The sequence below is a fragment of the Hyaena hyaena genome, unplaced genomic scaffold, assembly GCF_003009895.1.
Source record: "Hyaena hyaena isolate Hyena2069 unplaced genomic scaffold, ASM300989v1 scaffold_677, whole genome shotgun sequence".
Classification (NCBI taxonomy): Eukaryota; Metazoa; Chordata; class Mammalia; order Carnivora; family Hyaenidae; genus Hyaena; species Hyaena hyaena.
The window spans coordinates 499,889-514,178 of NW_024081311.1; the positions used below are offsets into that span (position 1 = coordinate 499,889).

The window sequence follows — 14,290 nt, forward strand, 5'->3', positions numbered from 1 at the left end:
ATAAGGAACTTTCACTTGGGTAACTAAGCTTTCTTTCTTCTCCATTAAAAGTAAAAAGGGAAGATTGTGCTGATATTTATTAAGTGCCTACTGTGTGCCCAATGTCTTGCATACAAAATCTCAGTTAAATGTCACAATAATTAAAGAAACTAAAAATGGGGAAACAAACCCAGAGGGCATGTCTAAAGCTATCAGGATAGCAGTCTAGATTGAAGTGGAGGGCTGTGTCTGCGTATGCACACATGTGTGTGTAATTCAACTAGTCAGAAGAAAAACACAGCAGTGGGTCAGACTTCAGAATTCCCAAAGCCACTTGTTAAAATGAAGATTCCAGGGGTGCCTGGGTGGCATAGTTGGTTAAGCATCTGACCCTTGATTTCATCTCAGATCTTGATCTAATGGTTTGTGGGGTTGAGCCCTGCATCGGGCTTGGAGCCTGCTTAGGATATATTCCCTCTCTCTCTCTCTGTCTCCCCCTCTCTCTGCTCTTGCTCTCAAAATAAATAAACATTTTTTAAAAATGCAGCTGCCTAAGCCCCACCCGCAACATTCTGATTCAGGGTACAGGGAGGGAGGAGCAGAAACACCCCAAGTAGTCCCTCTCAAGTTCAGCAGACCACATGTGAGACACTTTTCATCAAGGTGAGAGCCAAGTAAAGAAAGGCTTGGCCTCTAAAATCAGAGGTCTGGGTTTGAAACCCAATATGGCACAGTTACAGAGGTTAGGTGGCTTGTGCAAGTTCACAGTGAAGTATGCCCTTAGGAAACTGAAGGTAGTAGTAACTATTTGCAGTGTTAGTATGAGGGTCTAGAGCATGCCACGCATCTAAAGCATGGCATACTTTTAGCCACCATCAACTGAGCTCCACCACTGACTGGAAGCCAGGCACGTCACCCTCTCTGGATCAGGGGAATGCCCAGGTCTCCTATATCAGGACCACAATCTCACCCACACACACAGTTTCCAAGAAATGTTGGCCTTCCTGACCAAAGGGAGGTAGTCAAAGGCCCTCCCACTAATAAAACCTTTTCCATCATTTTCTGCCACTCCCTGTCCCCAAACTACCTTTCTGGGTTTTAAACTGGTTGTATTCATTGTAGCATGTCTGCATCTAGGCAATATCTACTTTTCCTTCCCTCACCATAGGGCAAATACAACTCTAGTAACATGTATTAGAGGGAACAAGGTACAAAAGACATATAGCATGGATGGGACATGAGAAGTTTTGCATTCTCAGAAAAACAATAACACAGAAATCGAAACTTACATTTCAAAATAGTATATGATTATACAGCAATACACAGTAGAGACTAAAATGCCTAGTGAAGTTCAAAACATGAAGAAACCAATCTGTTCTAACAAGTGGAGGAAAAAAACCTCAAGGAAGTCATGGAACCTGAGTTAGACCAAGATGGTTGGAAGGGGTTTGTCGTTGTTTGGAAAATTCTGAATATTTACAAATGAAAAGAAAATACTGTAATGCCTTCTCAAAGCTCCCAAAAGTGTGGTCAGAGGATCAACACATGAGTTTCACCTCGAGGTTTGTTAAAAAATACAGATCCATGCCCAACCACAGATTTCTCTGATCAGAACCTGAGGGTTTTTTTTTATATTTCATTTTTTAAGTTTTATTTATTTATTTTTAGAGGGACAGAGACAGAGTGAGCAGGGTAGAGGCAGAGAGAAAGGGGGAGAGAGAGGATCCCAAGCAGGCTCTGCACTGTCAGCGCAGAACCCGATGCAGAGCTTGAACCTGTGATCCATGAGATCAGGACCTGAGCCAATACCAACATTCAGACACTCAATCATCTGAACCACCCAGACACCCCATAAGTATCTGCATTTTAACAAGATCTTGAAGTGATGTCAGTGCATTAAGTTTTGAGAGGTTCAAGTATAATAAGCACCCAAGTGCCCACCACACAGGTTCAACAGTTACCCATAGACTTTTTTTTTTTTAAATATTTTTTATTTATTTCTAGGAGAGAGAGAGAGACAGCATGAGCAGGGGAGGGTCAGAGAGAGAGGGAGATACAGACTCTGAAATTGGCTCCAGGCTCTGAGCTGGCAGTCAGCACAGAGCCCGATGCGGAGCTCGAACCCACGAACCACGAGATCATGACCTAAGCAAAAGTCGGACGCTTAACCGACTAAGCCACCCAGGCACCCCTAAAGGCAACCCAACCTAATATGCACTATTATTTCATTGGTAATTGTTTCCCAGGGTACATCTTTAAAAAGGCATGGTCTCTTACAAAGAATAATAATGGTAAGACATTTATAACTGTAAGACATTTATCACATCTAAAAATACAGTAATTCCTGAATATCATTAAATACTCTAGGAGCAACTGAATAGGTAAGGAAGAAGAAGGATATTCTATTTTGGAGGAATCTGCACAGATTTACCTAGCCTATTGGGAGCCGAGGAGTAGTTTTCTCAGTCCTTGAGAGTTGTGAAGCTGAATAATGCCCACAAAAATACCTGATACAATGCACAGTATGTCACTACTAATATAAGTTATGTCAAATGACTTTTGCCAGGTGTTGTATAAGAGGTCACAAAACCAGAACCCAAAAAGTAAGGAGAGGTACACTGTTATAAATGGCTTGCCAAGAAAAGTAAAACAGATCGGAAATGTTACAACTAAAAAAAAAAATTATAACACTGTTTCTGAAAATTCTAGATAAAACACAGAGATTTAGAATTATCGTCATGGTAGAGTAGGTCTAAAAGAAGGGATCAATCCCAAGAAATGCCAGCATGGTACAGATAGTTCTTGAAGGCTCAAGCAGACCCCAGATGTGTGGCTAAGACTTTTAGGAAGATTTAAAACCTCAGGGAGCTCCCAAGGGTTGTGCCCTCCAACCACGTGACTGAAATCACAGTAGAAGCCTCATGATGAAATGAATGGTCATGAACTATGTGTGGGGGTTGGGTGAAAGAAAGATGTGACAGGATTACCCTTTATAATGCTCAGTGTATCTCAATATAAAGAAGGTTAAGAAAATCAGATCTACTGGAAACAAGACCCAAAACAAAACCAATGGATTGTAGAGTATAACAAAATGGTTAATTTCTGTGTCTCGAGAATTCTCCCAGGGGGAATCTCAAAACCAAGGCACATTTCAGGAAGGTAAATTCAGTCAGGGGAAGGTGAATTTCTGGAGGACCCTAGATGTCAGACTGAGGAGGTAGAACTTAATCCCCCAGGCAGTAGGAGGCCAGTGGAGTCTTTGATGGGATAAAAACAGCCCTTCAGGAAGGTGTATCTAACAGCACTAAGCAAGGGGGAAGGAGGGATTGCTGAAATGACCCTGGCATGAAGAGATAAGCCCTGGAATGGCTCAAGGTCAGCTGAAAGTCGGCCTTGAAAATTACATCAGCCTCTCCTCATACAATTTACAAGCCTTCCCCTCTCCCGCCCAAGACCCTGTGGTTGCCAACCCAAAAAGCCACCATCTGCCACAGGGATGTGACCACCGCATTAAAAGGAAATCTTCAGCATTGTGGCAAAGAATAAATGACACTAAATCTCTACAGTCTTTCAAATGGGTCGGAGATAAACTTCATTTACACACTGAAATGTTTCTGGGAAGTTTAACAAGATGGACAACAATGCTACTTAATGAAATTTCTTTCATAATATTTATTTCTTCAGATGACTAGAGCAATGCATTTATTTGGAAGAGCAACAGATTTGTTTAGCGGGGGTGCCCTGGTTAAAGCTTGAAGCAGAGGCTACCCCTGAAATATTCTTTTCCCCAGATGGGAAGAGAAACACAGAGAAAGACAAAGGAAGAGGCAGGGAAGGGAGGGAAAGGGAGGATCCGGAAAAGAGAAGCTGGAGCACGGTGGTGAGCGGCAGCGCCCTGTGTGATGTGACACCTCCCCAGGACCCTTCACATTGGCAGCAAAGTCACCAAACACAAAAGACAGTTGATGTGGATGGACCTGTACATTTCTGGGTAGAAACCAATTAAAGACCTGAGTGTCAGCAAAGTGGAAATCTAGCTTATATGTGCAATTAAATTTCTGTAAGTCAAATACGAGAGCATGTCTTAAAGGAATCTCTAATGACTCTTTTAACAATATGAATAACTCATGCCCCAGTTTCTCTGTGCAGCAATTAAGGTGCCTGACTATTAGGTCTTCTTATTCTGGGGTGTTCTTATAACTCCTCCCTGAAGGCATGGCAAGCAAGAGGAAGCCTGGTTACATGATTTGTAAAATATTTACTGTTTAAAATAGGGCTGGGGGTGGGGGCAGGGGAGGGCGATCTGGAAGCCTTCCAGGATCTGACTGACTGATGTGCCTCCTCTCACCTGGATAATGATGTTGTCAGGGGCTGACTGAGGAATGAACAGGGTGATGGTGTCTCTCTCTCTCTATTCCTCACTAATGTCCCCACCTGAGCATCCATTTTCTCATTTACGATCTCCTTGACACTGACTCTATTTACATGGCATCAGGATTAATCAGCCAGGAGTTTTTTAGCTGCAGGAATCAGGCAATCCGTGTAACTCAGCATGGCGGCGTGACATTATTACCAGCTAAGCAATATTCGTTCTGTATGATCACCATCTCCAGGGAACTTGCTGTGTGATAGGACTTCAGGTGCTGAAGTCATAAACCATTACACTCATCTCTCAGCAGCTGTATGACACCTTTCCTCAAGGACAGCCACGAGAGCCACATGGTGGATCCTGCCTGATTTATTAGCAGGATCGGCAAGGGCACCGCAGAAGTTTTAGTCACCCGCTGCAGCAGGGGAAGGTTCCCATCCTCAACTGCTCTGGCAGGTCCTTCTATACAGAACTTTCTGAGCACGAAACGCACCCCACTGGCTCCGGGGCAAATGGATTTCCGTCAAGGTTCTGAAACTGCTGCACCAGAATTCTTTGTCCACCTGTCGGTCCTCCCTCACCCAATGAGAATGTGAACACTCTGATGGGAGGAACAGGCACTTATTTGTATCCTTGGTTCTCTGTGTGGTGTCTGGTACTGAGTAAGTTCTCAAACTATGTTTGGTGAGTGAATAAAAGAATGAGTAAATGAGTTTTAGTAAATGAGATAAAGACTATTTTACCAAAGAAAACAGCAAGTTGGGATTGAATCTGCTTCTCTTATTTTTTTTTTTTTTTAATTTTCCCCTCACAAATTGAACTACCCAGCCAATTTTGACAGGGAGGAAGTTTTCTAGATCAGTGGACTCCTACCAGGTGGATCGAGGGTATCTGTATCTTTGCCTGGTAAAACTATTCAGTTCAAAAGGAATTTCAAGATTTAGGCTAACAAATCTTAGACAATGGCACTAATGTCTTCTCATCTGATTATCCTTCATGTTGAAATTTCCCGTCCTTTCCTCATGTGAAACAGCACACAAGGAAGAGCAAAACAAAAGTGGTTCAGATTCAGATACCATCTGTACTGCTTCCTAGCTCTGTAATTTTGGCAATGTGTCGATCACCTTGGAGGCTGTTTTCTTATCTGTCCTTAGTGTAAAAGGTCTAACATAGCAGGTGCTCCTTAAGTGGAAGAAACCACTGTTATTCAGTGTTATAGAAATTAGCAATACCTGGTTTGTGTGAATAGTTGGCTATGTGGACTAAATCCTCAGGAAACCCTTTACAACTCAACTAAGCATTGTTATAGAAAATGTCCAACCAACCAAACAACCAAGCGTGGGAAATGGGACTTTGAACTCTAGTAACCATCTGCTGGTGTGGCTCCAAGATTCTCGCATCTAACAATTCTTTTCGTCTCTTTCCACTTCTCTTCACTGCAGGGAACGTAACAGATTACATATGCTTACTTCTAAATCAAAGAAGCACATGTGTGACCTTTGCCAAGTCACTTAACCTCCCCCTGGCTTCTCTTTGCTATTGTTAAAATGAATCAGTTGGACCAGAGAATCTCTAAAGTCATTCTGGCTCAATGGTCTGTGATTCTAGGAAATGAACACTCATAGTTGCTGGATAACAAATCAAGAAGTCAGCCCAGTTAAAGATATTAAGCCAAACGAAGCCCTGTAATTTTCTTAACTTTGCTCTAATGGGAAGAAGATTAATATATCTTAAGCCCATAGGATGTACAGACACTGCTAGATGTTCTCATAAGGGATTTCAATCAATTGTTTTACTTCATTAAAGCAAATCCCCTAAGGCAAGCCTGAAATTTAATTTTGTGTTTATAAAAGAATGTCGGGTCATTCCCTGGAAAGTCGGCATCCTTGTGTAATAGTACTGGGAGTGTACCATTAACTCATTTCCATACTGGTCAATACTTCATTTCGCCAGTCAGGAGGATGGGTTTATGGGTTTGGGAGCACATTAGTCAGGAAAAGCCTCACTAAATCTACCTGCTTACCAGGGCACCCACAGCCTCCACACACTATTCATTCAATCTCAAAAATCAGTCTGCATCTCCCTTTCCCTACAATTCCACCAAAGCACACTATGTGATAAACATGCACAGTAAATATTAGCTCACTCGCCCCCCAGTAAAGCCCCATGACTGAAAGGAGAGTCTCTCCATTTTAAGCCTATATCCTAAATGCTCAATGGGTCATTCAATTAATCCAATAAATATGTATTGGCCTCTTTTTTGTGTGTCAGACCACAACTAGGTATTTGGGCTATGGGGTAAGGTAAAGGAAGTATGCTATCGATTGACAGACATTGCAGTTAAGGTCGGAGGGGCAGACATTAATCAAATACAAACACATGCAGCTGCATGCATACCCACACACAAACACATTCTGTCTCTGTCCCACTCTCACCCAGGTTCTAGGCTGGCAGGCAGGCTCTTCGTTCTTGTATCAGAGACATAACTAGTGTTGAAAACATGAGCTACGTTTTAGGTGAGTGAACAGCTTGGGTGACATCTCTAAGGCAGGAAGGAACATCACGTCAATGGAGGAGTTGATTGAAGGAAGGTATGTGTGGAGTGCAGCTCGTAGAAAATAGAGGCCTGGAAGGTGAGCTCGGGAAAGGTATGCAGGTCCAGAGAGAATCACCAAGGCAGACAAAGCTTACAGATTCTAAAATTATTTTAACCATTTTGCCACTTGAAAAAAAATGAAGGACATCAAAAGTAGTCTACTCTGTGTTGCTTCTTTTAGTCATATCTCTTTTGTTGGTCAAATGCCAGTTCCCACATGTATTACTTAGTACCAGGTGAACCCAGACAAGTCTAATAACAGCATTATTAATAATAATGGCAATCTTTTATTGAGAATGCCTAAAGACCTGGGCTAAGTACTCTACGACGTCACACGGTACTTTATCCCCCTCTCTACACCATGAGGTAGGCATTATTTTGATCCCAAAGTCACAATAAGAAAACAGGGATAAATATCTTATTTGGAGTCCTACAATTGTTACTAAGTAATGGAACCACACCTAAATCCAAAATCTGCATTCCAAAGTCCACTGCTTTTGTCTATGCCCTCTTTGTGTCTCAGTTCTCCACACCCACAGCTCTGCTACACAAAGAGAAATCACAAATATAACAAGTATTGACATACATTAATAAGACCCTTTTAAATCCCAGTTCATGGAAGTGAAACAGTAACTGTAATCACTCAGTATTTTTCTTCGCTTGGAGGGATAGTGAAAGACAGAGGTGAAAGCCTAGTCATGGCCAAATTCAATTTTGAACAGAAACAAAACTCTGCTCAATTAATATAATAATCATTTTAAGGGCAAAACTCATTTTATGTTAAACTGAAAGGATTTTAAAAATATAGAAAAAGAGAAATGGACACAAGAGAGAAAGATAACGTAAGAGAGGGCTTGGCTGATACAAAACTAAGGAAAAGGCAGAGAATCACAAGCACAAAAAGGGAGCAAGAGAAATGCTAGTAGAAGGGCCATGATGTGGAGATACACAAGAGGCACTGAATCTTCTAAGTATTCTGTGCAAGTCACCTGAATCTGAGAATCTCCCCTCTCATGGCTGTCCTCTGAGAAACAATTAGAAGGCTAACTACCACTCACAGTTCTCAAACTGTTCTTTCCTCAGAAACTGGCTTGTTTTCCAATGGGAAGGCTTAGTTTAGCTGGGGGGGGGGGGGGGGGCATTGTCACCAAAGCTGAGACAGAGGTCTTCAACACATGAAATCACAAAGTTAGAATTTTCCCACCTTTGGCTGAATATAGTGATAGAACAAACTCTCCTTTCCCTAACCCTGAAATAAGACAGTATGAGAGATCATGAGAACTAGTAGGTATGTCAATAGTTTGTCCTTTCGTTCATTGCTAAGCTACCTCATTTGGTTTCATTAAAAAGTAACTTTTCAGTGATCCGCCCCAACCCCTGCCAGCTTTTTTTCCCCCATTTATAACACGATTTTTCTAGCCCTGGCCTATAATACTCATCAAATTAGCAATCCGAAAGCAATTGATCATGTCCAGAGTCATTTTAGGAATCAATGCCTATGGCTTGGGGGCACAGAGTAATATAATTTGGCAAGCTGCCTTCAATGACTTTATTTCCATTCTTATTGAAAATGATTGACTTTTTTGGAAGGTTTCTGTGATGTTGGTAGGAAAGAAGAACTTTGCATTAACAGCCTCAAAATGTGAATGACACCCAATCTCCATTTAGCGCTGGCTTTCAGGTAATTATGTTTAACTGCTTACGGGCCATTCTCTGGGCTGCTCTCTGACACATGAAAGCGTATCTGTGCTCCACACTAGCCTCAGCATCTTCTCTCATTTCTTTCTGGTTCCCTTTCCCAAGGTTTCTGCACTAGGATGCTGTGTAGTTCTGATCTCCAAAGCCCGAAATCTGGAATAACTCTGAGACGTCATTTTTCCTCACATGTTATTTGATCGTGTTCAGAATCTCAGACCTATGCAAAATCTAATGGTGCCAAAAGAGGGGGAGGAGAGCCCCTCGAAATCAGATGTAGTCTTTGTGATCCTTTGACAGACTCAAGAGCAGAGCCTCACTGCTTCTCTGTGGGACGGAGACTCTGAAGGATTGCAATTTGAACTAGAGCTGTTACCCAGAGCTGCATTCCAGACCCCTAAATACACATAAGACACAAACATATATCTATTAATGTAAGGACTCTTGTGGTTGCAGCAATTAACAGACACCAGATGCAACTAGATTAAGCAAAACAGAGAAAATAAAGAGAAAGTGATTACATGCATAAAGAAGCATAGCATGGACTGAAAGCCTTGGGACTGAAATCGGGCGTGAAAACCATGAGGGTCCAAGGAGGGCTCTTTGTCCACATCTTTTCTTGATTTCTCTCCTTATTTAAATTTCTGGCCCCATCTCTTGCTGCTTAGTCCACACACCGGGTGGAAAATGGCCTTCCCAGACATGCAGAGTTTCTGTCCATTGTAAAAATGGCTGCTCTCCCTCGGTCCCAATTCTAGGCTGGGAAATCACATTGATTACATACAACCAGCTGTAAGTTAGGAGAGGTAAGTCATTTGCTATAAACAAGCCTGCTAGGAACTTCCTCTTTACCCCCAAAGACATGTGGCAATGTCTCCAGAAAAGAAAAGGGGTGGGGGGGTCTCGTGAGTTGCATAGTTCTCCCCAATATGCAATGTCAAAGGGAAATGATGACAAAGCTGTCCTGACAGAGGCAATGAAATGAGTTGGAATAACACCCTTAAGCCTCCCACCCACCCCCTCCTCACTCAGGACACTTCAGACCACATCACATCTTCAGCCTCACTGCTGCAGCCACTAAACTAGAACCAAAAATTCACCTTTGGAAGAATTGTTGTCACCATCACTACCAAACTTGTCCACCTCAAAACCTGACAACAAAACCAGCTTGTTGTCTTCTTTTTAAATGGAGGTGTGGGTCCAAGAGCCCACATGATATGATAGGCCCTTCTCAAACCCCACTTCCCACCAAGACTCCATCTCACAGCCACAAAATGGCAATGGTTCGGTTCTTGCTGGGAGCATAGCACAAGCTGTACAAGTGTCTGGTTGCTGCAGCCAACAGGTCAATAGGTGATGGTGAAGGCCTTGAACACAAACAGTGATTTATCTAAAAGTAAACACTAATGTCTATGTGCCAAGAACTAAGCTAAGCTCTTCCTTCAAGTAATTAGTAAACAATTATGCAACAATCCACTAAGGTAGGGAATCCCTCGTTTTACAGACAGAATACCTAAAGGTGAACAAGATTAAATACTCCTATAAACAGTCTAGAGAAAGCTTCTAGAGATTAGCAGTTGTTTCTTCCTCTTTGAGGTATAAGAAGTTTTTGATGCTTTTTTTAAATCCTTACCCCCACTTTCTTGTCTCCTAAGTTCTGTTCTGAATGGAACAAGTGGGTTTTCTGCTTCCAGGAGAACTTTTCAGGCATGCAGAGTGAAGGAGCCTGGAGCTGGTAAGCCTCCCGGATAATGATATACAGAGTTAGGAAAAGCAGCTGCATGTGGCACATTAATCACTCCTGATGCTCTGGGAGAAGTGAGATACAACTCTAAGTCAGTTAATCCCCTAGCTCATTGGTAGTGGGTTGGAGAAAGTGTTAATCAGCATCATAAACACATTTGGAAAGAGAGTTCCACAGGACAGCTTGGAGAGAGGAGAGATAGGCAGATCAATTCAACAGGAAAATCTCTTATTTGTGACATCTGGAAGCACTCTGGCTAAGTCTTAATTAGAGTGTGTAGTAAAGGTCTCATAAACAAAACTGGTGAGAGGGGGCAGGAAGGAGCTTGGAGTAGTTGAGTCAATGCATCCAGTTGGCCTCGCTCCAAGGATCAGAGACAAGTCAAGAGTCAGGAGCCCTGAGGCCACTTGAGGAAGTGTGGGTAGGAGGCATTCAGGAGGGGCTAGCTCTCCTTGCACTTGTACTTCAGTGAAAAACAGCACTCATGATTCTAATGGAGAAAACCAAGCCTCTCTCCAGCTCCATTCACAGCCTAGAGAATGGAAGGCATACCTGTCATTCTGAAAGAGTCTGGTTAGTAGGAACTTGATTCCTCTCTCTTTTTTCCCCCCCTCCCAGAACACCATTCACAATGTTCTCCCACAGACATCATGTTTTTCTTTTTTAATACATAAGTATATGGTGAGTTATCTATTTGCTCATTTTTATTAACTACATAAAAATGCTAACCTGACTTCTGAATGACTTGGATAAACTCAATGTAATCCTCATCGTATTAAAGGAGTATCAGTCAAAAGTTGAATGATTTAGCTATTCTGTGTAATTAAGAACACAGATATATGTACACTTCCAACTGGGCATCTGTAACATTTAAAAAACGCAGCTTAGGATATTTATCATGACCTTTATACTCCCAGCCAATCTCCACATTAAATGGATGACAGTGCTGCACATGGTCGCCAGACTTCCTACATTTTTACACATGTGTCCCAAATCACATCTTTACACATGTAAAGATTTTGCTCCAGTGTCACTGTCAGGCATCTTATTTAAATATGTTTTAATTTATTTATTTTGAGAGATAAAGAGAGAGCATGAACTGGGGAGGGTCAGAGAGAGAAAGAGGGAGACAGAATCCCACACAGGCTCTGCAAAGTCCACACAGAGATGGACATGGGGCTTGAAGTCATGAAACTGTGAGATCGTGACCTGAACTGAAATCAAGAGTAGGAGAGACTGAACCACCGATGTGCCCCTTACTGTAAGTCATCTTAGGGCATCTTTCTTCAGTGAATTCCTCCAGAAAAAAAAAAAAAAATAATCCTGACACATGACATTGTGTAGGGTACTCTTTGCAGGAAAAGTGCAGGGTATCAGGATGGTTTGCTTCCCACCAAGAATGTCTCTTTCCAGTCATTAAAAAAAAAAAAAAAAAAACCTTCAAAGTGAACCCAGTGACCTAGAGCCCCACCTTCCGGCCAACTCCATAGCAGCAGAACCATGCCCCGATAGAAGAATGGAGTGAAAACCTCTCATGTATTATTAGTAACAGAATAATTGTTGTTCAGGACACTATGCATGGTGCTTCATCACTGCCAGTGAGGTGGTCCACAGATGACAAACAGGGCTCACTGAGTGACTGCAAACATCACTCGTACTTTGGCCTTTTCTGCCTCTAACTTGTTTCTCCCTGTCAATGGTAAATCTCGTATCTCAAGCCAAAGTTATTCCACATTTCAGAATCATTAAATCTTGGGGCACCTGGGTGGCTCAGTTGGTTAAGTGTCCAACGTCAGCTCAGTTCACGATCTTATGGTTTGTGAGTTCAATCCCTGCATCAGGGTCTGTGCTGACAGCTGTAACTCTCTCAGAAATACATAAATAAACATTAAAAAAAGAAAAAAATAATCATTAAATCTCTAGTGTGTTTCAGAACAAATAGTTAAAGGGATAGCACTTCTAGAATACTGGCTCTCTTAGTGCTTTACCTGTATGGCTTCAGGTAATCCTCACAAACTTCTGATGAAATCAACATTATTATTACTATCCTCATTTTATGATTTTTATCTAAATGTCATATTTATTGTAAATGGCAGAACCAGGCTTTGAATGCAGACAGTGTGATTCCTGAGCTTGTGTGTTTATACTGTGTCAAAATGCTATACCTGTTAGGGATAAAGTGACATTAAAAGCTTGTCCCAAATGCATATTTTTTTGTTGAATTTAGCCAGTATACAAGGAAAGTGTTTAATGCTTTGGTAATAAGAAGTTACGGGGTTTTGTTTTCTTCATTTTAGACATCGCTTCGAGGGAGTATTTGTGAGGTACAAATGGGGAACTTTGAACCAGTGCCAGGATAGTTCATGTTCAGACATGTACACACACACACATACGCACACAAACACACACACACACACACACACCCCTAAGGAAGGAATTATTAATACTTATATAAGTGAACTTAAATTCTTAGCCCATCACACCTGTAGGTGACCTCATCAATTTATTCAAGTTGCTTGGCCTAGACATTCATTATTGCCCTCTGACCTCATTCCACATGACTGTTCATAATGGTGATTTCAACACAAGCGAGAACTACAACTTTCTAGGCAGCCATAGCTTCAGAGCTAAGACTCAAGCCCTCCCTAGGTCACGCTTCCTCCTATTCTGCATCTCGTGAATATCCCCCGTTAAAATATCTGGACTCACAGGAACCAACTCACATTGGGTAAAGAAAAATCTCTTGGTTAAGAAAAGTTCAAGTTCTAAAACATTTAATTGGATGTTAGAGTCACCCTCCCTTGTCCTGCAGGGCTCCATGTAAGAAGGCGGCTCCACTTCTGCTAGTTTTCTCTCTGGTCATTTATGTTTTTTAAAATGAGGAACCAAAGAAATGAAGCTGGTCTTTATAGGTTCCATGATTGTGATGGTGACCCCCATGGTGTCACAAGTTATGTAATTAACTTTAGTGCATGAGGGCACGCCCCGCCTGGAAAGGAGGAAGGAATCATTGTGCTCATTTTAGGACTGTATACAACCTGGTGTTAGCTCAATAACGATTAAACAACCATAATATGTTTGCATTTTCTATCTGGCTCCTGGACCCAAAAAGCATGAATGCATATTGGCATATTTTATAAACGAGTTATGAGAGTAGGGAAACCCAGTGTCTTTCTCAGATAAAATCATTTCCAGGCCAAATCGTGGGGAAACTTGGTGTAATTCTCAAAATATTGAATATTATATTGTTATTCCAGCAAACGACATGTCTAATTCTTTTAACATCCCTTTGAGGTAAACACAAGAAAAGGATCATTAGTCCCAACTGCTTCAGCTGGAGAGGCTAATAGAAGAAACTTGCTCATCAAGTCCCAAATCAAATTTTAAAAGAAAGAACTTCTTTTGCACTTAGTTTTGAGGACACTTTATTCATGTGCTCATTCTCCCACTTAGCTAGTTATGGCCAGGTGTCACCAAGCAAAGCTACAGAGGATAGAAGCTATTTGTTAAAGAGTACCAAATTGAGGCTTCAGAAGCTTCTCACAATGGAAAAACAAAACAAAAATCAAATTTCTCCTAAAGTTGTAGAAAATGTGTAGGGGGGAAAAAGTCAGGTAAAGGAAAGCAAGCTTTTAGCAAGGTGGTGTAATGAATCCTAGAATCAAACAGAAGTGAGTTCCAGCTATGAATGAGCTGTGTAATAACTATGGTCCCAGGGGCACTGCTGAAATTCCCTTTGCTTCCAGCTGGTAAAACGGGGGTGAGGGTGAAAGTATAAGCTCCCTGAGAGGGGTGAGTGGGCAGGTGGTGTGGATTAAATGACATAATGCATATTTAACAGTGCCCAGGGCATAACGCACATTTCTAGGGCAATAAAGTTTACAATTGTTAGCACTTCTGTCAGAAA

The 14,290-nt window shown here is 41.7% G+C and overlaps 1 protein-coding gene across 4 annotated transcripts in view; it reads right to left on the minus strand.

Annotated features, from left to right (window-relative positions):
- The window catches only part of SORCS1 (sortilin related VPS10 domain containing receptor 1), a 500,902-nt gene that overhangs the window by 375,113 nt on the left and 111,499 nt on the right, over nucleotides 1-14,290 (minus strand). The window lies entirely within an intron of this gene.